General features: G+C 35.4%; 1 protein-coding gene and 1 long non-coding RNA gene across 6 annotated transcripts in view; one reads left to right on the top strand and one right to left on the bottom strand.

The window, feature by feature from the left end:
* NKAIN3 (sodium/potassium transporting ATPase interacting 3) overlaps positions 1-22,347 on the bottom strand; it is a 370,144-nt gene that overhangs the window by 157,102 nt on the left and 190,695 nt on the right. The gene's annotated exons all lie outside the window — the stretch shown is intronic.
* Positions 8,111-20,754, top strand: LOC121064372. Its single transcript, XR_005816480.1, has 3 exons — positions 8,111-8,121; positions 8,703-8,704; positions 20,413-20,754. It is a non-coding gene; the product is annotated as an uncharacterized LOC121064372 (long non-coding RNA).

Here is a 22,347-nt window from a genome sequence, read left to right as displayed (position 1 = left end):
GACGGAACTGCTGTTTTCAATCTTTCTTCCTAATCCCTATGTTTTTCGGAAAGTATAGGCAAAGTACATCAACATATTCTTTAGTTGTTCACTGAAAGAATAAATAGCTTATTTCGTTGCTTGAGTTGATATATGTAGTATTTATCTTTGAGTATACGTAAGGCCATATGCTGTGAAAGATTATTCAAAGATTTCAGAAAAGCACTTTCTAATAGATTCCTTTATTCTGACTAGTTCATTTAGAGTGTGTTCAGGTTCCAGCAATATTTCATACCTCGTTGTTACCTTAAAACATCAGAGAATCTTGGGCATTTCCTAAAGGATGTTCACAATAGCACACAAAAGAAAAACTGGGGCAATGCAAGTGCTCATTTTAAAGAGGATTTTCTGTGTGTGTACATGAGCAATTATGCTTACTTGCACCTCCCTACATACACCTCTTAGAGGAGGCCCAAAATGTGCCATAGTATTTCATGCTGTGAAAACACATTTTCTGATCTTAACACTCCAGCGGGATCACTTACCTTTTTAATAAATCCACTCTTTTTCTGACTTTTACATTTTTCTGATCTATTTGATGTAAATATAATTCACTCCAGCAAAGATGTGCTAAAACATAGCAATATTCATTTAGCAACCTAAATGATAGCAATATTAGGAGGTAATGAAATGTTATGTGACTAAATCTGTGAACTGCAAGGGTTGTGTACAGGACATACAATGAGACGTCAACGAAGATGGGATTTTATTTAACAATGAATAACACTGAGCAAAAGCACATTTACCTTTTTTTGAAACTGCAACCACTTAGAAATTAAACTCTTCTTCTAATTGAAGGTAGGACTCAGAATAGAAAATTAATTTACACCAAAAAAAAGAAAATCTCCACCATATAGCACCTAGCTAAGAAGTCTAAGTCTATCATTTGTGACGTTGTACCTCTTCTTGTTTTTACAGCTATGCCTTATTTTTTTTTTTACTCTTAGAGAAAACTTCTTTTCTGTGGTGTCCTGGTTTTCAGTTGGGATTGAGTTATTTTTCTTCCCAGTAGCTGGTATGGTGCTGTGTTTAGGATTTAGGATGAAAATAATGCTGATAACACACCAGTGTTTCAGTTGTTACTGAGCAGTGCTTACAGAGAGCCAAGGACCTTTCAGCTTTTCAAACTGCCCTGCCAGTGAAGAGGCTGGGCGTGCACAGGAAGCTGTGAGGGGGCATGGTCAGGACATATGACCCAAACTGAACAGAGGGGTGTCCCATGCCACACAATGTTATGCTCAACCATAAAATTGGAGGGAGTTGGTTGGTGGGGCTGCCATTGCTCAGGGACCTGCTGGACATCAGTCAGCTGGTGGTAAGCAATTGTCTTGTGCACCACTTGCTTTGTTTATTCTTTTATTTGATTTGTTTCTTTGCTTTGTTTTATTTCTTATTAAATTGTCCTTATCTCAACTGGTGGGTTTTTGCACTTTTATGTTTTTTGTTTCTCTCCCTCATTCCACTGGACAGGAAACTGACCAAGCAGCTGTGTGGTGCTCAGCTGCCTGCTGGTTTGAACTACAACATGTAGTTCTGGAAAGGACCTCCACAATCATCATAGAGAACTGACTGTGCCAAGGAAAATTCTATCAAAATATTTTACGTCTTACAATGTATTGTAAAATGTTCTAAACAAAGAACACCTCAAACCTCAATGTAAGATATTGATATAACTGAAAAAAGCAGCAGGTTGAAAATGTCCAGAGAAAAAAATCAAGACTTTAAAATCAGTGCTTTTCTCTGAAATGTAATGCTAAAATGGTTACCAAACTGAAAATGTGTTTATTCTCTGCTTCCATAATACTATTTCAATCATAGACAACTTTGCAAAAAGTAAAACAAGTATAATTTTAACAAGACTGCTGATAACTGTAATGTAAAAAAACTAAGATATCAAAGCCTTACTGCCAAAGACTAGCCTAATTAGCAGGCGAATTTCATGACCACAAGTTTTCAAATCTGTAATATTAATTAAGAAACTAAAGGAGACAAATGGCCTGCAAAGAGACTTATCTGCCTTCTGGCCTACAAATGAGCACTCACAATATGTGTAATCAATACCAGGAAACTAGCTGGAATTAATGTCCAGCCTCATGGTATTGTGCGTCAGCTCCACATTTTCCCTTAATTTACCTGACCTTTTAGGTTCTGATATATCTTGCAGTTCTCAAATGACCAGCTGGCACCTTTAGTTATTTTAATCATTGGCCAAAAATGTATGGAAATGTCAGCCTTTTTAAGACGACTTGAAGACTGGGAAAAAGACAAGCTTTATAAGTTCTCAGATACAAACAGAAAATTAAAATTATACTTTTAGCCACATTCTAGCTGTAGCAATAGTATCACTGCTGCACAGGATTCACCAGGAATTGTGTCATATGCACATGTCATATGCACCACTTCCTGATATAAAAGACATATACAGCTGGCTTGGATGGCAAGCTTAAAAGACATAATTCAAATTAAGATTCGTGGATCAGCAAAGTAAAACTTTCTTGAGATTTTATTAAAGAAACTAACAACATATTAGGTACCAAGACTTTGAATATTGAAACTGTAGATATTACCCTCCATTAAGATGAGGGAGATTAAGGACATTCAGATAACTAAACATGTAAAAACAAGGACCAGCCATTTCCTTTATCTCTCTTCAAATGGCACAAAAGGAACAACTATCCAAATTAGATATCTCTATAGGCCTGCTTGTATACTAAACCCCCTGTGGGGATGGAGATCTGCCACACAGACTTTGCTGTAAGAATTCTAAAATAAGAGCAATCTAAAACAAGAAAATAATGCACAGGTTCTTTCAATAAGGTTAACCAAAAAGGCAGACTGAATGAACAAACTAATTTGAGTAAAATAAGAAAAACTCGTCTTCTAAAACTAAATAAACTTGCTTGAACTTTGAATTACCAGAAATAAAAACAAAATTTTCCACAACAACAAAATAAACTTCCTTCTTTAAGACTTGCAATAAAATTTCTAGAACCGATAGACTTTTCCAAATGAACACTGAGTAAACTAGTGCTTACTCTAAACTAGTTATATCCACAAAGGCTTATTTTGATACCATAGATACAATAAAGCTCACATTTTAAATAAACTTTCCCTCTATGCTTCATGTGTATACATATGTCTCTGAAGTGAGGGTACATCTTCCTGTTGACATTCCTTTTTTTTTTCCCTTCTTACTAAAATAACCATTAAAAATTTTTATACAAAAATGAATACTAACTTCTCCAAACACTGATTTATCAATACTTTTATGATATGTAAATATTGAATTACCCCCTCAAGAACGCTCGTTCTGGAGAAATACATGCACACAAATCAAACAAACAAAACACACACAACAACAACAAAAGATCCAAAACACGAAGACATGATTTGTGACAGCTAATGTTTAGAAATCACAGTATGGGTTAGGAGGGGCTCTAGAGAGCAGTAGCTTGCAAGCTTGAGGTCATGGCTCCTAATCCTTCAGAAGCCTGTTCCAGCTGAAACACTTCTCTCAGAAATTCTGCTTATGCATCTTGTGCATTTTCTTGAGCTTTCTATTTTTACATTTCCAGAATGTAAGGTGAGGCTTGACATTTATGTAACAAATAATAATATATATATATTTTTAATTTGCCCTTGAATTAGATTCATATAAAATTACTATATGACAAAAGGAAAAAAAAAATCTAGTGAATTTATAGTATTCTCCCACTCTGTGGGTACTTTTCCTTTATTTTGTACAAAGACTGTTGAGGGGATAGAATGTGCAATGACACTTTTGATCAAGAGAATAACACACTAAATACAAACCACAACATCCTTTGTCCACCCTCATGTGGAGTCTACACAATGATCATACCCTGCTTTTCACTCATAACCATTATATTCTATTCCGTTTTCATATTAGAATCCAAGTTCACACAATATTCTGAAAGGAAATTCATGAAAAAACTATTTAGCTAGTTCATTTAAACATATTCCATAAACTCATTACAAACTACCCTGGTTAATTTCTTGCAATGAAGTGAAGCTAGTGAAATGAAGAATTTGCTTTCATCTTTTTCAGCATTTTTTTTAATCTTCATTGCTCATCATAAAGCATTTTTCCCTAGTGAATTAACCCCAGATGACTCATGCCTCTCAAAAATTTTTGATAGGTAGATGTCAAAGCAGCTTACATTTTTCAATATAAAAATTGGTGATAAAAGGACAGAGCTAAGAGCGCACACAGATTTTAAGGGAAGATGTTGCCTGAAAAACTCAAACAGAAATCCACAGATAACAGAAAGTAGTTTTTATAAAGCTGAGTTTACCATAAAGTCACTTGTTCCATTTCTGTTCTTTTTGTGGAAGCAGATAAAATAAGATCCTCCTTGCATTTACCAAAAGAAGAAAGATCAAAAAAAAAGAATCAGAAGCTGACAGCAACAATGAATTATAATTTGTGTTCCAGAATATTTTTAAAACATGACTTAGATATTCCGTTGGTAGAAAACACCATGAGATATTACTTAGTTTCTTAATTGCATCCAATATTCCAGAGATCTTCAAACAATTCACTAATTATCAAACTTTCACCATCAAGATTTGTTGTTGTTTCGATTACATTATTTTGACACCTTTCAGTTTAAAACGATAATGAAACAAACAGCAACATAAGGTTCCTTTGCAGGATTACTTTTTATTATAGAACATTTTGGAGCTGGGAGTTCCAAGTTATATTGGAAGCATACTAAATGCATGCTAAAAGTTGACAGCAACTTCCTCAGATCAAAACCAGATACAGTGCACATATAAACTGAGTAATATGAAAGAATCTACAGCTGCATTTTTAAGATAAGTTTAACCACAATACTACAATCAACAGTTTTTTCAACCAAGTCTTTTAAACAAATAGTTTTTTATCAGCCTAAATTTTAAACCAACTATTTAGACTTGAGACAGGGTAATATATACGGTAGCAATTTAAAAATGCTTGTTGCTTATTGTTCCTTTGTGGTGCTATTAGGTACTTACAAGAACTCTTGTTTGTTAGATGTCAGGCAGCCAAGAAAAACATAAGGCATAGCACAAGATCAGAGACAGACCAACAGCAAACAGCCCAGGGATGGTTATTTGGAGGGACTGTATTTGTACAGTATCAGAGAGAGACAAAGTAAATGAGCTCGCACATGACAGCGAAGTATTTAATAGTAATTCTAAAATGTATTTACAAAAACAAATTTGGTAGTCTAATTTGTTTAGACTTAACCCTGGAAATAAAGCTAGTTTATAGCAGTTCAAAAGAGCTAGAAATCTGCATTTAGCTTTTTCCCATTAGGGAAAGTTGTTTTTAGAGAAGAGAATATGAGAGAAGAAACTGCGTTTCTTCCACATAATTCAAAGTAATGTTCCTGTTACAAGGTCAGACCATATGACCTTATGAATAACATACAGTCTGTGTCTTCCATGCTTGAGGTCTGGTTGGTGAAATAATTACTACTGCTGACCCAATTTAAAGCTGCTTTTCTTCTGAAAAATCAAAAGCAGAGAAAGATTTCATAGGACCTAGCTTGTGAAATATTGATCTTACTTGTGAAATAAGCCATGTAATACCAGACAAATGGGCCATTATTAATCTATATTCATTGACCACTTCACTTTTTAATTCCTATGATGAAATTCTAACATTTTCTGTTCTTGTTCATGGAAGTTGAAAGGGGAAAGAAAACTAGTCATTTATTAAAAAACTGTCACAGCTTCCCTTTTTGAGCAAAACTGGATGAAAGATGACATTAAAATAAACCATCAAAGATGAAAGCAGATATTAATTTGGAGTAGGGTGATTTGAAACACAAAACACAACATTTACTCTTTCCTTGCTTATTTTAGGGTTTATACACAAAGCAGCATTACTGAAGTCCCTGGGAGACTGCATAACTCATATTAGTCCTAAGTGATGTGAATTCATGTACTTAAATTTGAGGAAGGAGATCTCATAGTAGCAGCACTGTACTACTGTCAGTACCATGGCCTCTACCACTTCACACTGCCACAAAATCCTGTGTAGGCAGACTGACTAATGCTCCTCCACAGGAAAGAGAACTACGTGGACAGCGAACAACCCACTTTACAGAAATGAAAAAGACAACTTTTAATAAAGAAAGCTGAAAAAGGAGCCTTTCTGTGCATACATATGCCTTGGAACATCCTTTACTATTTGGCCCCATGTGCCAGTGTGGAGAGCACACGGACTGAATTATAAATCAAAGATGCATAGCAAGACATTTTGCTATGAAGTTTTGTCTTCTAAATAAATCAAAGATTTACTCCTAGATTGCTAGGAAGAAATAGACTAAAATAGTGGCTGGAGACAATTATTAACCAGCATTTTTCAATACCCCGTGTAGTCTAGTATGGTGAATAAATCAGGCCCCCTCTGAAGTTAGACATTTATTTAAAGAAGCATAATTCAGCTCATTCTATTTTTTTGCCGAGTATTCTTTAAGAACCTATCTGTAATGAAATATCCCAATATCTCTGTGCATTGCAACCCTACTGAATTAGCGTAGTCTTCCTGCAAAGTTGTTCCAAAGGAAAGAACTTATTTTTTTCTTTGCCACTTGCTTTATTTGCCTGTCTCTTCTACTTTTGTTTTTATTTAACTTTAATTTAATTTAATTTTATTTTATTTTCCTACCAAACACTTCCTGAAAACAAAACTTTCCATAGGCAACTCTACCTGGCATGACTGAAGAAGGTACAGGAATCCCAGGATAGCACCTAACCCATTTGTAAATACTAATGCACATGGGTACTAATACAGTGAACACTAAACCTTCAATTCACTGTTATAATACAGCAGCAATATCCATTCACTGCATATAATCAAACTTGGATCACCTGTCAGAAGCCAAGATCTGTTATCTGAGATGCATGTTGGCTGAAATTTATCATCATATTTATCATCATCAGTTTGGCTGGAGTAATAGGAATGGCAACATCTGAGAGATCACCTTGATTACTGGATGACCAAACTGTCACCTGTCTGTTACAACCTTAGCTTGCATATCGGGTTTACAACAAAGAGGTTCATTCTTTTTTTACTCTAACCTCTCCTAGGTTTGCCAGACATTTTCATTGCCTCTTGTTACCACATGCCTGTAACACAAGTGCTCATCGGCCCTCAGGTATCCCTGACTAGTACAGCTGGACGGGATTATCTCTGGTTTTTCACTTACACTTAATTCAGATCCCAGTCTTCTGTTTTGTCTCTTTTTATATACAATACTATCTCAGACCCTTTTTCCTAACAGATTCTTCCAAAAATGTTGAATGGCTAAGTTACAGTGCACCTTCTCACAGTGACTGTTTAAAATGTTCTCCAGTGTTTATGATCACTTTTGACTTTAATGGTTTCCTGTCTTTTAATCCTACTGGTCAAACAATTTTCCAGGTGAGCAGCACTATGAGAAATTCCTCTTCGTGCCTGTCTGCCAAGGTAGAAGAATCTGGTGTACTGACAGCATAATGGGGAAAGAGAGTCTCATTTCAATATTTTTAATGCTTGATTTTACTCACTTGGACACTATGTGCACAATATTCCAGGCAATACAGTTTTAGACTGACTGGATTTCTGCCTCTCCTCAGAAAGTTACTGAAAGCAGAGTTTTCTTAAGTTTTAATGCAAAATCATTTATGCAAAATCTAGTGAGGTCATATCCCTGGATTTGATTTCCTCAAAATTAATTAATTAATTAAAAGGAAGTTTAAGATTGGAACTTTCAGTGAAAAAAATGGGGAAAATTATCATGTGGTGGTAAAGCATACTTTATAAAGTGATGTTTTAGCAAAATAAAGTTATCTTTTTCTATTTTAATGATTCTTGGATGATTCACTAACTACCGTGACTTCTTTATACCAAGACATCTTTTATACAAAACTAGACAGTTTTTTGAATGAGTGACTACTAGAAAGTACTTTGCAACTATTTAAAAGCCAGGGAATCTGAGCAGAAGTTATTGCTTGTCAAAAATAAATTCTGGAAAGTGCATGCTCATTTGTCAAGATCATTAGAGAAAGACAAAGAAGGTGAATGGTGTCATCACTTACACTGAGCCCATGATGTTGAAGGAAAGTAGTTAAGAAAGTGATGAAATATATTCCTTAGGTCAGGCACTGCACATCAACATGCCATGGAAATATAATGGGAACTGAGCTGATAGGAAGACTTCCAATTCAGCTGATAATTAAAACAAACAAACAAACAAACGAATAAAGCTGAATACCTCCTTCTCTGGTCCCATATGATATCCTGGCACGAACAGATCAGCTTCAGAAACAACTCCAATAAACATCAGTTAAAGAAACTAGATGAAGTGATGAAGCTGATGCACACTGCTATATTCCCAGCCATCTGAAGCATTTATAATCAGGATTTCTGACATACATCTGAAGAAAGAAGGTATATCGGGAATATATTACTGTGTTTATGAGATGTAAAATGTCAGCACAGAACCATACAGCAACCATACAGCACTGCAGCACACAAATGTCTAAAAAGATCATGTAAAATTTCCCTTGAAAATGTTAATTTGCATGCATACATACTTCAGTTGTGGTAGGAGGTCTACGTGCTGTTCCCTACTCAAGCAGAAATATAGCTCAACCTCAGTTGTAAGGAGTCCTTCACTAAACTTTATAACCTCATTCTAAACTCTGGCTGTCAGTTAACAGCTTTTCAGAATGACAGTTTAAATCAAGAAAACGTCACATGTGTATAGTAACAGGTCTAATCTTTTCTGTAAATTGCTGCCTGTGGTTTTCAGAAACATAGTAAATTGCTGTCGATTTACATTGAGTCTCACTGCAAGGATAACTTGACTTTTGCACATTTAACAAAACAGTCCAAAAGTATTCATGCATATCATTCAATGTTTGGGCAATTTTGAGAGCCATTGATTTCAGGAACCTGTAGTCTGCCTTTTTACTAGATAAATATAAATCTTACACTTGACTTCTGCTTCTCAAATGTAAGACTGAAAGTCTATCCAGGTACCAAAGATCTATAACATTTTAGGACTCACTTATCAAGCCTAAGCGGCCAATATTTTCAAACACCCAACAACCATAAACAATGTTTTAGGTTGTCTTCAGGTGCCTCAGGACTAGTGGTATTTCATTCCGGTGATCCAGAACACAACAGCACCCACATTTTTTTTTTTTTTTTAAAAAAACACAGTGAATCCAAGGGAGAAACAAACAAACAAAACACCTTATGGTTGTCTTCCATGAGTCAAATATCTAAGCAATGGCTGTCCAGAAACCAAAAAGGGATAAAAAAAATAGTACAGGGCAGCTGAGGGTGAAAAACAATGGCATAAGTTAGTGGACAGTGCTTTGTGGGAAAAAAAAAAAAAAAGGCAAAATTTCTTTTACCCTGGTAGTTGGATGAGGTGGGACTGCAGCATCTCTCCATCAAGGATAGGAAGAGGTATGATATACTTTTGGAAGGGAGAGTACAGAGATGATGTGCTCTGCTCCTTCTAGAGATACAGCAAGACTGAGAGAGACAGGTTCATTCTCAGAGTTGCTACCGAGGCACAGTCTTCACTCCATCACAGCCCATGAGCAGTGTATGTGAAACCTGTGTCTGCATCCCTAAAAACTCATTGTAGGTGTCAAGTTAGCTTTACGTCATTGCTCTCCAGGGCTTTTTCCTCCTCAGAAAAGGAAACTACCCTTGCTGGAGTATACAGGAGAGGTCTGTAAAACTTCTACATGAGTGACAAGCAGCAAAGTTAGTCTGTGCCTTAGTAAGAGGTACTTCTTCATAAGTTTCAGGGTACTCATTTATTCTTTTAGATGATCTAAGACAGTGACCAGTAGCTTTGCAAAACCCCATCTCTTTTTAAGGTTAGTTTATTTTGCACACAAATGTCTTCGTTTTCTTTAAAGAAATATCTGAGCACAAAGGTCAATTTTTTATCTAATCTGTATGATCAGAGTTTGAATACTTTTTCCTATAGCTGTGTTAGTTTATACCAGCTCAGCAGAAAGCCAAGAACTTTGAAATATTAACTGAATTTCATAAAATGAAATATTCACAAAACTATATTTTTTCCTCCTAAATATAGCATTTACCATGAGCCTATACATGAGCAGTAGAAAAATATACATGCACTAAAATACTATCTTTTGTTTTCAGTAGTTATTGTGTAATACCTTCTCCTTATTATAGTGTAACTCATAAGCTTCTGTGTTTCTTTTTGTCTATGGTATAACCTGAATTAAATAGCAAAAGGACTGACAAAATAATCTATTAAGGCAAGAGAAATTACATGTAAAAGGGAGTGACAGCTCTGTTAGGAAGGCAGAACATAATCTTGCGGACTATCAAATCACACTTATTTGACACACAAACTTATTTTACTTTTGGCAAAACACCTAAATACAGGAATTCATTCATATTTCCGTACTAATAATGGAGCTCAAAATACAAACACTAAATTAAAAAACAAACTATGCCAGAAAGATTATTTATTCCAATACCCATAGTCCTGGTGATGTGATGAAACAGAAGAAATTGTAATGAATTATTCTTGGCAGTGTGTTTAGCAGAGCATAAAAAGCAACAGATAGTGCAGTCTTTTACGTACAAACCTAATGCTTTCTTTGTCTCTGAATCCTTTTTGGATCCTGAGAACAGCTTTAATTCTCAATGTGCTGTTTTCTTTGTTTTGTTTTTTTTTTTTTTTTTTTTTTTTTTTTTTTTTTTTTTTCCCTTTTCAATAAACATTATAACTTTTGTTTTGTTTTGTTTTTAAATGAATGTTTCAGAGACACTGAAAAGTAAGCTAAGGCAGATAATAGCTTAAAAAAACCGAACCATTAACACAAATTTCATACATACACATACACATTTCATACACATTCATCCCTCACTTTTTCTGACTCCAGTTCATTGAATTCTCTCATCTAATGTTATGTATTGGAAGCATTTATGAAGCACAAGCACAACAGTAGAGGTGCCACAGTAACATATACAAGATCAATACAAATAAATGCAACCTAGATTACTTGCACTTGCTGGTAAGAGATATTATAAACATATTGCAATGTTCATAATATAAGAACATAGAATAATTTACATGGACCCATAAAACAGTATTTATTTAATATGTTAGTATATAATATATCACATCTTTGCATTTCAACTTTATTGCATAAAGCAAGAATTCCATACCTGATGAATGTTCACGGTTCTTTCAGCTTTTATAGTAAAGCCTCCTCCCCTTCCCAAACTTTAATATATGAGAAGCGGAGGGGTCTAGGGATTGCTTCTTATTTTAATGCTGATTCAGCAAACTACTTAAAAGCACAGTAAGCATGCGAGTAATTTTATTGAGTTTAATGAGACTACTCATGCATTTAAAGTTAATTGTGTCTTGCTGAACTGAAGCTGCAGAAGAAAGCATACAGAAATTTTAGTGGGACCACACATTGTTATAGGACAATAACCGCTGTAATTTTTACCCACTACCCCTGTTTTCTGTTTTAGAAAAAAAAAGCAGACATTCTTTAAAAAATATGTAAGTTATTTATTTAGTTAAGAACTGAATGAGAAGAAGAGGAAAAGTACTTTCAAAACCATGAGTAAATGGCTTAGATTGGTTTTAGCGATTTATAAATCATATCGTCTTGCACTGGACTTGCAACCATGCAAAAGCTTGGGTGTGGAGATCCATGAGTACAGAGAAGTTAATTTTTAATAAATTATGTGAACTTCAAGAAAATGAAGAATTTTAAAGCTTAGGTGAGGTTCACAAAACACACATGCAATGGTTCAAGAACAGTTAGTCTAACACCAGTTACAAAGAAATTGAGGAAAGGATGACATAAAAACAGATGTTTGAGAACCAGCAAAAGCAGTGTAATCAATGCCAGTCAATATGAATTCATAAGACATTAGGACTTGTTAAGAAAACTTGATTTCATTACTTCAAGAGGTTAAAAGTTGAGCTGATATAAGCAGCTGCAAGAACGTAATTTACTTAGTCCTCTATAAGAGATTCACAAAACATTCTTATTGAAAAAATTAGAAAGTCAGTACATTTTTAATGGACTGAAAATTAAATAGATTGAAAACTGGCTAATTAACATAGTTGTCAATGGAAAATCATAGCTGAATAAGAGTGTTTGTAGCAGGACTCCCCCGGGACTTAACTAAGGTCTGATGTTATTCAACACTTTCACCACTGATCTAGAAGTAAATATAAAATCACTGCTTATAGTGGATGTATTTGCAGATGACACAAAGAGAGGGAGGAGGTTAAATAATGAAAAGGCAGGCAGCTGTACAGGGCCATCTGGACTACTTGGTAAGCTGGGATCAGCAAAATAAAATCTGTTAAATTATAGGCACCAGCAAAGTGATATAGCTTGGAAGCAGGAAAGACAAGTTGTGCAACAGAATTGGAAACTGCATCCCAGAGAATAAAATGTTTGGAAAAGTTAATATGATCCTGAAACGTTGAAGCAAGGTGACTACTTACAGCTATAAAAAGTGATCATAGACAGGAATGGAGAAATCCTATGATATTGATCTCATTCCTAGGGTCTAGGAATATTTTAAAACTCTCTAGAATTCTAGAATATCCCACGTTGGAAGGGACCTACAAGGATGATTGAGTCCAACTCCTGCCTCCAGACAGGACCACCAAGAAATCAGACCATATGCCTGAGATCATTTTCAAAACACTTGAACTCCACCAGGCTCAGTGCCATGACCACATCCCCGGGGAGCCTGTTCCAGTGCTTGACCAGCCTCCCAGTAAAGAACCTTTTCCTGAAATCCAGCCTGAACCTCCCGTGACACAGCTTCAAGCCATTCCCTTGGGTCCTAAACAACCTTTAAAAAACATTTTGTTATTTAATGTATTAAAACTAGGTAAATTTGTGTCCCAAGCATATTTTAATATGTAGACATTTTCATGAATATTAGCATATTGCATCAGAGTGATGCAAGAAGTTTTTACAGGAAATTACTGTTTTGAAAAGTGGAATAGAAAGTATATGTTTAAATAATAATCAAATTTACCCTTATGAATCAATTTATTATAAGTTTATACAAGCTAAACCTAAGATAGATAAAAATACCAATATGTACAAATTAAAATGTAATTGTACAAAGTAAAAAGTAATTACTGAGAGATTTATATCACTGGCTTTTCCAAAATAACTATTTTCAATGACTGTGCTAATGTTTGTAGGTCTACATACACACAGCTTTTAACAATAAATATAGTTATTTCATGCAGAAAAAAAAAATATAAAGACAAAGGGATGCAAGATGCCCTAAAGCAAAACATAGTTGAAACTCAGGGTAGACATGAAGCATATAAAAATAGCCCCAAAACAGCACAAATGACTCTGAAGTTAAATAATGTACAAGTATATTTCAGATGAAGACCTAGTGGAAATCACAGTTTCTTCACAGCTGGACACATATATATATTTTTTTCCCTCAATGAATGTTGTCTTTTATCCAACAGCCCATCTTTGAAGTGGAAAAAAAATAAGACACCTGTGAATGCCTCAGGAAGTGGTAAAAAGAAAGAAACATTAATTTAGTTAGGGTGAAATGGCTCTAAAGGAAAATAATCTGCCCTGGTAATACTGGCCATGAGAAAGTTAGCCAGTAGTTTGTCACTTCTGTTCAAAATAATGAAAATTACAGAACATAGTGAAAACAAAACTGAGAAGTGAAAATATCATCCACAATTCACAGAAAATAAAGGTAAAATGAATCAAGTGTGTTTATCTGCAGCAAGCAAGTAATCTGAGTCTTAGAAATAATATCTGTGCTCCTCTTAGCAGAACACTAGATAGAGGGTTCAGCACGCAGCTCAAAGTTCAGTCTCAGCATAAAAAATATCCAAGCCTTCAAACAACTTTGAGATAAACAAGGAAACTCCAGCAAAAACTCCCAAATCAACCCTGAATCTCTTGATCTACCAAGGAGGGGTGGAGGGTGACTGCTTCCATGCCTGCAGAAGTAAGATCCATAGCAGTAACACAGAAGAGCCAAAGCCTGTCTGTTCTCAACAGACAAGTATAATATATTCTCTCCTTGCAAAGAAAACATTCTTCCAAAACAACATGGACTTCTACGTGCTCTCTAAAGACATATGTGGAGAGGTAATTTAAGTATACAGAATGCAATACTGCTATAACACAGACAAATTATTCATAAATAGCGTCTGCCCTTGGAAGACAGTCTCAGGCAAGCACTGTTTCCAGCGCTGTGACTTCTCCAAAGCTTCTGCCTTCCCCATTTGACTGAATAGGTCAAAAAGACCCAGCATTATTCCTAGTGTAGTAAAGCCACTGACAATAAATCTCCTAGCAAAATAAAGGGCAGGAGGTCAGCCAAATCCCCAGTGGGATTCTCTCACTCTTTCCCCATTAATCCAAGCTGAAGACCTCTGTTCAAAGGAATGCTGATACTCATGAATAATAAACTCAGTCACATCAATATGTCTCAAGAATTTCCCTGAAGGACAGCTAAAAAAGGAAAAGAAAAGCCAGAAAGGTGATTCTACAACTGAAAGAGAATATAATAATCTAGCCAAGGAACAATCCTTGCTTACTGAGGCTAAATATATTATTACACAGAAACCAAACATAGGAGATAAACTTGCTCCAAGTCTTGAACCACAAAGATTAAGAGACTACTTCCTGTGATCTACGTGATCAAGAGTCTTCTTCTAATTAAGACAGATGAATACAACAGAAAGATCAAGCATTCCACAAACAAAATACTGCCAAAACAGACATCTTGGAAATATATTTGAAGTTTACCCAAGGTGAACTACTGAACTAACCAGCAGTTCTCTGTTTGCTGAAGCCTTTGAAAGAAAGTAATAGTGGAAATCTACCAGGGACACCTGCCCTATGGACCCCCGGCAAGTAAGAATCATTTCATGGGAGCTAAGAACAAAATTTTCTTGCATATGCTTTTGAAAAACCTGGTGAAAGTCTGGCTCAGATAGGCTCACCAGACTTACAAAGTCTGTAAAATTAAAAAGGCAAAATACTTGCACCAATCCCACGGAACATTTTAAGCAGATGTTAATTCAGAAAGTTCAAGATGATGCATGTCTAGTGCTGAGATCCTAGAAAATCCTAGGATATCTCTGACTGGATACACAGGCTCTGTGTAGCTAGTAAAATCACCTTGGTTGTCAAATGCAGATCTGTGAAACGTAAACCAAAGAACTGCTGCTTGTCTTTCCCCTAAATTAGACAGAGTTCATGAATCCCAAAGGATGAAAGTGCAGTCTTCTGGATGACATTTGGTGGTGATAGTGAATCACCTGCTTCTTGTATTTCTTTTACAGGTCAAAGATAGTTCCACGTTAACACATCTATCTAAGCAATATGCTGAAGTTGCGCTGTTATGAATTTCTGTAAGATGCACTTGGCATACTTAAAAACTCTCATGCAATTCAGTATCATCATTTCTGGGAAGAACTTTTTCATATTCTACTGTCAATAATAAGTCCTCTCTACTTTCATCAAGGACTATGACTGTCTTATGTGTAAATTATTACAAAAAATATTATATTTTGTTCCTAGTAAATATTGTCTTCAAATGGAAAAAGATGCCATATGAATCAGTGCAAAACTCCTTTCAAAACAATAAAACTGTCTTAAAACTAGACTTCAGTTGAATGCTGATATTTACTAGAGGACAGACTAAATAATAGGCTTTCTCATAAAAAGGAAGAACTGCTTACTTGACCAACACAAGAACTCAAATTCTGAAAAGTGTGATACAACTGAAAAATAGCGTATAGAAAAAAAATTAGTAAAAAAAAAAAATACAAATTTGACCTCAGCAGGCAATAAATAGAGCCAACACTAGCACTGAAATAAACACACTGCCTTACAGAAGCATTAAAATCCGTACACAGCAGTCAGTCATGTCAATTATTAGAAACGACTGGACAGACAGCAACTGTGGCCAATCCAATGCCTAACCAAGAATATGATCAAAGAAGTAATCAAAATATTCCTTTGAAATCTTGCCAGAACAACAACATATCCAGAAAACAAACAAAATCTCAGCAATCTTTCCTTTTTGTACGACAAGAGTATAACAATCAATACAAAATAGATTGTCTATAAGTACAGAAAATGATACCCTGAGCAATCAAGCCTAGGTTTACCCTTGTTTGCAGACAGATTTTCCATACTTGCTTACAACCAAACCATGATTTAGAGAAATTTCCTTTCCTCTCTCCATGAACAAGCTAATCAGTTCAAATTCTCCATCCTTGTGCACTGACCCTGCCCTGTGGCAGGTACTCAAGCAGCACCTATTCACCAGTCTCCTTATGGATGAACTGTGGAGAGGTGGGGGCAGTGAAAAACTAATTGGTAGACAGACACTTAATAACAGAGAAAACACAGCATACGCTGGAGATACGAGACACCAAAATTCAAACTCCTGATCTAATGAGCAATTTTAGACTGAAATGCAATTTCTCTACAGTATTTAAATCCTTACATAAGTAAGCACTGAATATTTAAGAGCAGGAAAAAACATATACAAAAGATAAGGTACCTGTATTTAACACTAAGGCTGATTAACCACAAGTGAACTATCACAATCTGACTGATTCTTCAGGATTCTGAAAATTCTGTTAGCATAATATTAAATAATAGCAAATAATAAATTGAACACAGGGAAAATGAGAAATATGCAGCAATCTTTCAGCCACATCAGGTAGGAGTAGATGACTGGAAGATCCTTCCTCTCTTTATATGCTTTGACTCCTTATTCTATATCTTCTTGTTCTACATATAAATGTCCAATCCTTTTTCAAGTTCTGTTAGGGGATTCAGGCACAGTTATACTATAAGGTACCAAGGGATTTAATCTCTCTGCTTCAGTGGCTATGACAGCATGCACGCCTGCATCACACAACCCATTTCAGGCCGGGACTGCAACCTTATTTCTTCTTCATATCCAGATGTGGTTTTGGAGAGATTTAGCAAGCTACCTGCCTCCTCCCTGTAAGACTTTTTATACATTTTAGCACTTGTTTTAAGTATTGATTTTTTTTTTTTTAACTTCAAGATCCTAGAAATATCTGAAAGATTAAGGTAATGAACTTAAACAAATATGAATGTGATGTTTATATTAATAAATTTATTTGTGTAGTAGTTAGCTAACCATATGTAACACATTCATCATTCCAAAAGCCAATCAACCATGGATTTTCAATGGCATACTTAAAAAAAAAAAAAAAAAGACACTGAGATATCATCTCAGTTATTTAAACCGATGAAGGATGGTGGCCTCCTCCAAATATCAGCTTTAGACTTTAACATTAAAGGTTTTTAAAAAGGACATTAATTCCGTTTTGAAAAACATATTTGAATGGTGCTGACTGTATAAAATACTATGAACCACTCTAAATGTCACCTGAAAGGATATGAAATTCAATTTTTGCACCATCTGGAATGTACTGCTGATTAAGTTGTTCTGCAATGTGATTGTATCACCTAAACAAACTAATTAACATCAGAATGACACATTTTGCAGTTTCTATGGCATTTGTCAGTGTCCCATTTGTTCCACCTTTTTTTTTTTTTTTTTTCCCAGAATGACCTTATGCTTAAATTGTGGCATCAAGCTAGCTGCATGTTAATTGTCCTTCTAAGAATAAGCATATATTTCATTAAAACTTACATGGTGTTACAGCTTTACACAGCACACAGAAACAGAATGAATAAAAAATGGCTTTGGTTATGTAAAATCTGGAACATCAATAAACATCCACAAAGTCTCTTCATCTAAATAGAAGCCTCTGAGGCCATTTGACTGTTCAAAATTCTGAATTGGATGAATATGCGCTGATGTCAACACTAGAGTACTAACAGATTAATACTTTTCTGATATTCTCTCTCTCTCTCTTTTCAATACAGAACATACAAAATCATCTTCTTAAGCAGTCTACAGGTAGCATTGCTTTGATTTATTTTAATATCACCAGCATGGTTGTATAGTTATTCCACTTTTTTTTTTTTTTTTTGGCTGAGAAGTGTAAACTGTTAATAAAAACATAATGCATTTTACCATAGCTTCACTATTACGATTCACAGTTCATGGCTGATAGTATTCTAACTTTTAATGGAAAAAATCATCATATTCTAAACAGAAACTATACGCAGCAGCAGAAACTGCATGTGATACCAACATCAGTCTAACAGAACATCAGAAAACATTGTTTGTAAATACTGCTGAAAGGCACACCACCAACACATTGAATTCATGATTAATGGTATCTAATAAGAGGCAAGGCCACAGTTATTTTTTTGAAGCTCTGAAATGTTGTTTCTGTTCAGCATTACACTGCATAACATCACAGTAAATTGGATTCCAGGTTTATTGCCAAAATAATTAAAAATTCAAAAGGCTGCTCTTAGAACAAAACATTATGGAAAAATATTAAATACAGTTGAACCTGGGTATTATTTCTCCTTATTATGAAAGAGCAGCATGATGGGAGGAGCAACTTGCATAAAGGAGGTCATATTAGAACATTATGCTGTAGCAAACACGTTTCAGTGGAATCTCTACTGTAAGAAATGGAAATATAATAATAACAATAATAAAAAGAGAGGCAAGTGTTTCTTAACACATCCTTTTGTTGTTGTTGTTGTTAATTATGAGAGTTGGTTCAAAGAAAGTGAAAACTGAGATGAAATGGATTGCACGAGGCAAGCATTGAAATGTGTATACTGGGCCCGGTTTTCTGTGTCTTACTATAAGTCTAATTCTATTTACTTAAATGGTGTTTAATTAGCATTCCTCATTTCTCCATACCAGAAAACACTCTGGAACATAACTTTAAAAACAATAATTCTTTAAACTCTATTAGAATAACAAAGTCAGGAAAGTAGGAGGAAGCAAGAGGTCCAAACTTCAAGGAAATGAAAACTTTCCCTTCATCAGGTTTAATTTTTGCTAATTGAGTTTTATTCAAATACACACTAGGAAGAGATTATATTTAACTACTGCTATAAAACTAGTCATCTGTAACATCTAGAAATTGCAAAATGCCTCCAGCTACATCCACTGCTTTAGTGTGATCCATTATGGCGCATATCACAGCTAGTAGCAGTTGATGGCACCAGCTGAAACAAATGGACCTATAGGAGCACAAAGAATAAGAATAATGGATATGTAGTCTCCCAAGGCCTAAGAGAGACACTGATCTAAAGCAATTGATAGTAGTCAGAGGTGTGTGGGAAGAAATTCTCAGCTGAGTTGTACATGACTATGTACTATGTCCAACACGGAAGAAATACACTGTTACCGGTATTATACTCTCTTTGGTGAAGGATGTGTTGTTGTGAACGGCAATGATTTGTGTTCAATTAAAAATCCATCAAAAGAACTGAGAGAACATGAGTCTCGTGTTTAACAGATGCCTAGTGTCTGTCAGGAGTGAACAGCAGTGACAGCATCACCTCCCACTTGGTGTCACACAGTGGAACACCAACACCCCACCCATGCATGTACAAGAACTTCCATCAGCCACCTTGAAGCCTCCGTTGGGTTTCCCCATTTTCTGTGTCCCTACACATCTGCTGAAGGAAAAAGCCAGAACCACCCCGAGATCCTCAGTTGGAATATCACTCCTGCTAAAGTTAACACAATTCTCAGTTAATCAAAGAGGAGGTTTTACATTTTCAAAATCTATTCACTTTTTCATATTTAACACTCCTACTTCAAACCATCCATGGACGTTAACTTGGAATTTTACCTTGACAGAGGCTTATTTCTACAGATTAAAAATAGCAAGGAGGAAGAGTTACCTTGACCATCATAGATAGATATTCCTTTACTTAATTCTTCACAGTATCTAGTGATGAAGAGTTATGACAGTGTTAGACCTTATTCAGTGCACTTAGTACTAGAAAGCTCCTCCTAACCTCCAGACAAATATTTGTCACATGTTCAGAAAGTTATTTGTCGACTCTCTTCTGAGTAGATCTGAAAAAAATGATCACCTGCCTCCATATAAAAATCGTTTACAGCTGAGTAGATGTATTATGCCCTACCAGGAAATCCTTTCCACTCTCCTCACTGATTTTCTATATAGGCTTTATTTTATTTTAAGTTTAGCACTTCTTCCTCTCCTAAAGATGTTGCCAACTTTATTCGCATATTTCTCAGAGTGGGCTATGTCATAGAGCTAATTTTGATGCTAACTACACCAAAATAATTGCCTTAATTTTCTCATTTGTACCTGCATGTTAGAACGAGAACAACTTTTTCTTTCATGTTGTTAGCCAACATATTTTGTATTGTAGCAGCCAACATGGCTTCACTAAGGGCAGATCTTGCCTAACAAATCTGGTGGTCTTCTAAGATGGGGTTACAGCACTGGTAGATAGGGGAGGAGCAACTGACATCATGACAACCAACTACCTGGACTTGTGCAAAGCATTTGACACTGTCCCCCATGATATCCTTGTCTCTAAATTGGAGAGATGGGGATTTGAGGGACAGACCACCCAGTGGGTAAGGAATTGGCTGGATGGTCACACTCAGAGTTGTGGTCAGTGGCTCAGTGTTGAAGAAAATGGGTGGATGCCCCATCCCTGGAGGTGTTCAAGGCCAGGTTGGATGGGGTGCTACGCAAACTAACCTAATGGGTGGCATCCCTGCCTATGACAGGGGGGTTAGACTTAGATGATCTTTAAGGTCCCTTCCAACCTACTGCTTAAATTCCAACTTCTATTGCTTAAATTTAAGCAATGCTCCTGTTCTCATTTCACATTAAAAACAAAACAAAGAATACCATGAGCCTCCAAATATACCTTTACATCTTTATTAATTAAAAAATGGCATTATTTTTGAGCTTAACTTGCTCTATTTGAGATGCTTAGATATAACTGTACAATAATTAAGATTTGACTGACATGCACCAAATGGAATAAAGATGACTCCAGAAGTAGCCAGGACTAAGTCCACATGATTAGCCCTCATTCTGATCCACAATACTTTGTTCAGAAAAGAGTATTAAGTCTCTATTCCCACAGCACTTTTGCTAAGTAATTTATTAGTCCATTTTTTCCTCAGATGGAACAAACTAATTTTACCAGTTATAATTTTATCCACCAACTAAAGAGCTATATCAAAATTTAGTCCGTATTTCTGTCTCCAGTTTAATAAAGTTGGCTGGGAGCCTCAGACACACTGATATAAGTAAATATTACTAAAAAATAAATGTGGAAAAGATTGTTTTATTAATTAGCATATGCAAAATTTCCTCTGGCTTCAGTGTGTGTAGTATCACAGATACATTAAAGAGGTCACATTCACCTCAATTCGACATCAAAAATTAAGGACCGTATAATAAACGTATGCTGTTTTAGAAGCAGTTTCCTACTGAATATGTGAGTGTGTGCCATAGAAATCTTTGCTCAAAAGCAACACTAAACATAGCTAACAGAAAGCTCAACCTTGAAAGCTAAACTTAAAATAATCTAGATTTAGGCAAAGATCATGCTCAAGAAGAATGCCACAGAAAAACAGTGAAGAACAGATAGAAACATCATAGAATAAGAAAATAGCTGATCAACATTGCCCAGCTGCTAAGGTAAGGTGTGTAAAACAACAGGAAAGGAATATGCAGCCCTGGAGTGCTGCCATACATTTATGGGATAAAGGGCAGTAACATGTGTGAGCAAATGTCACAGTAACCCACAATAAATCTAGTTGGAGAAAAATGGTCTACCAAAAAGTATCAGTTGGCAGAGCAAATGATAAATACAAATAAACACAACTATTTTCATGCTTGTTCTGAAATACCAGTGGGAAGTAAATGTTTCATTTCAAGACATAGAATAAGATCCAAACAACTAATGAGCTCCACAACTAAAAGGTGTGTGGATGTAGCAATCTGTCATCCTGCAGTGGAGGATTAAAAGGTCATGTTATAACAACAGCTTTGTTTCTGTCACACAGGGTGGTTTACACTAAAAATTATGCTTTCAGTTTCATAAAAGCAGTAAATGAAAAATATAGGCAATATTCATTTTTTCACATGTGCAGTTTTTTCATTGGTAGGCAAATTAGAGAGCTGGTGGGATTGTACTGCTAAAATGAGAAATAAAAAACAAGTAAAAATCTAAATTAATACAAACAAAAAATTAGCTATATTTATTTCATTTCTGAACAAAAAATTTATTTAGCCCTGAAAGAAAACATTAACATTTTATTTGCAATTCTGTAACAGAAGT

This window comes from Cygnus olor, chromosome 2 (assembly GCF_009769625.2).
Source record: "Cygnus olor isolate bCygOlo1 chromosome 2, bCygOlo1.pri.v2, whole genome shotgun sequence".
Classification (NCBI taxonomy): domain Eukaryota; kingdom Metazoa; phylum Chordata; class Aves; order Anseriformes; family Anatidae; genus Cygnus; species Cygnus olor.
This window is presented reverse-complemented; position numbering and strand designations above follow the sequence as displayed.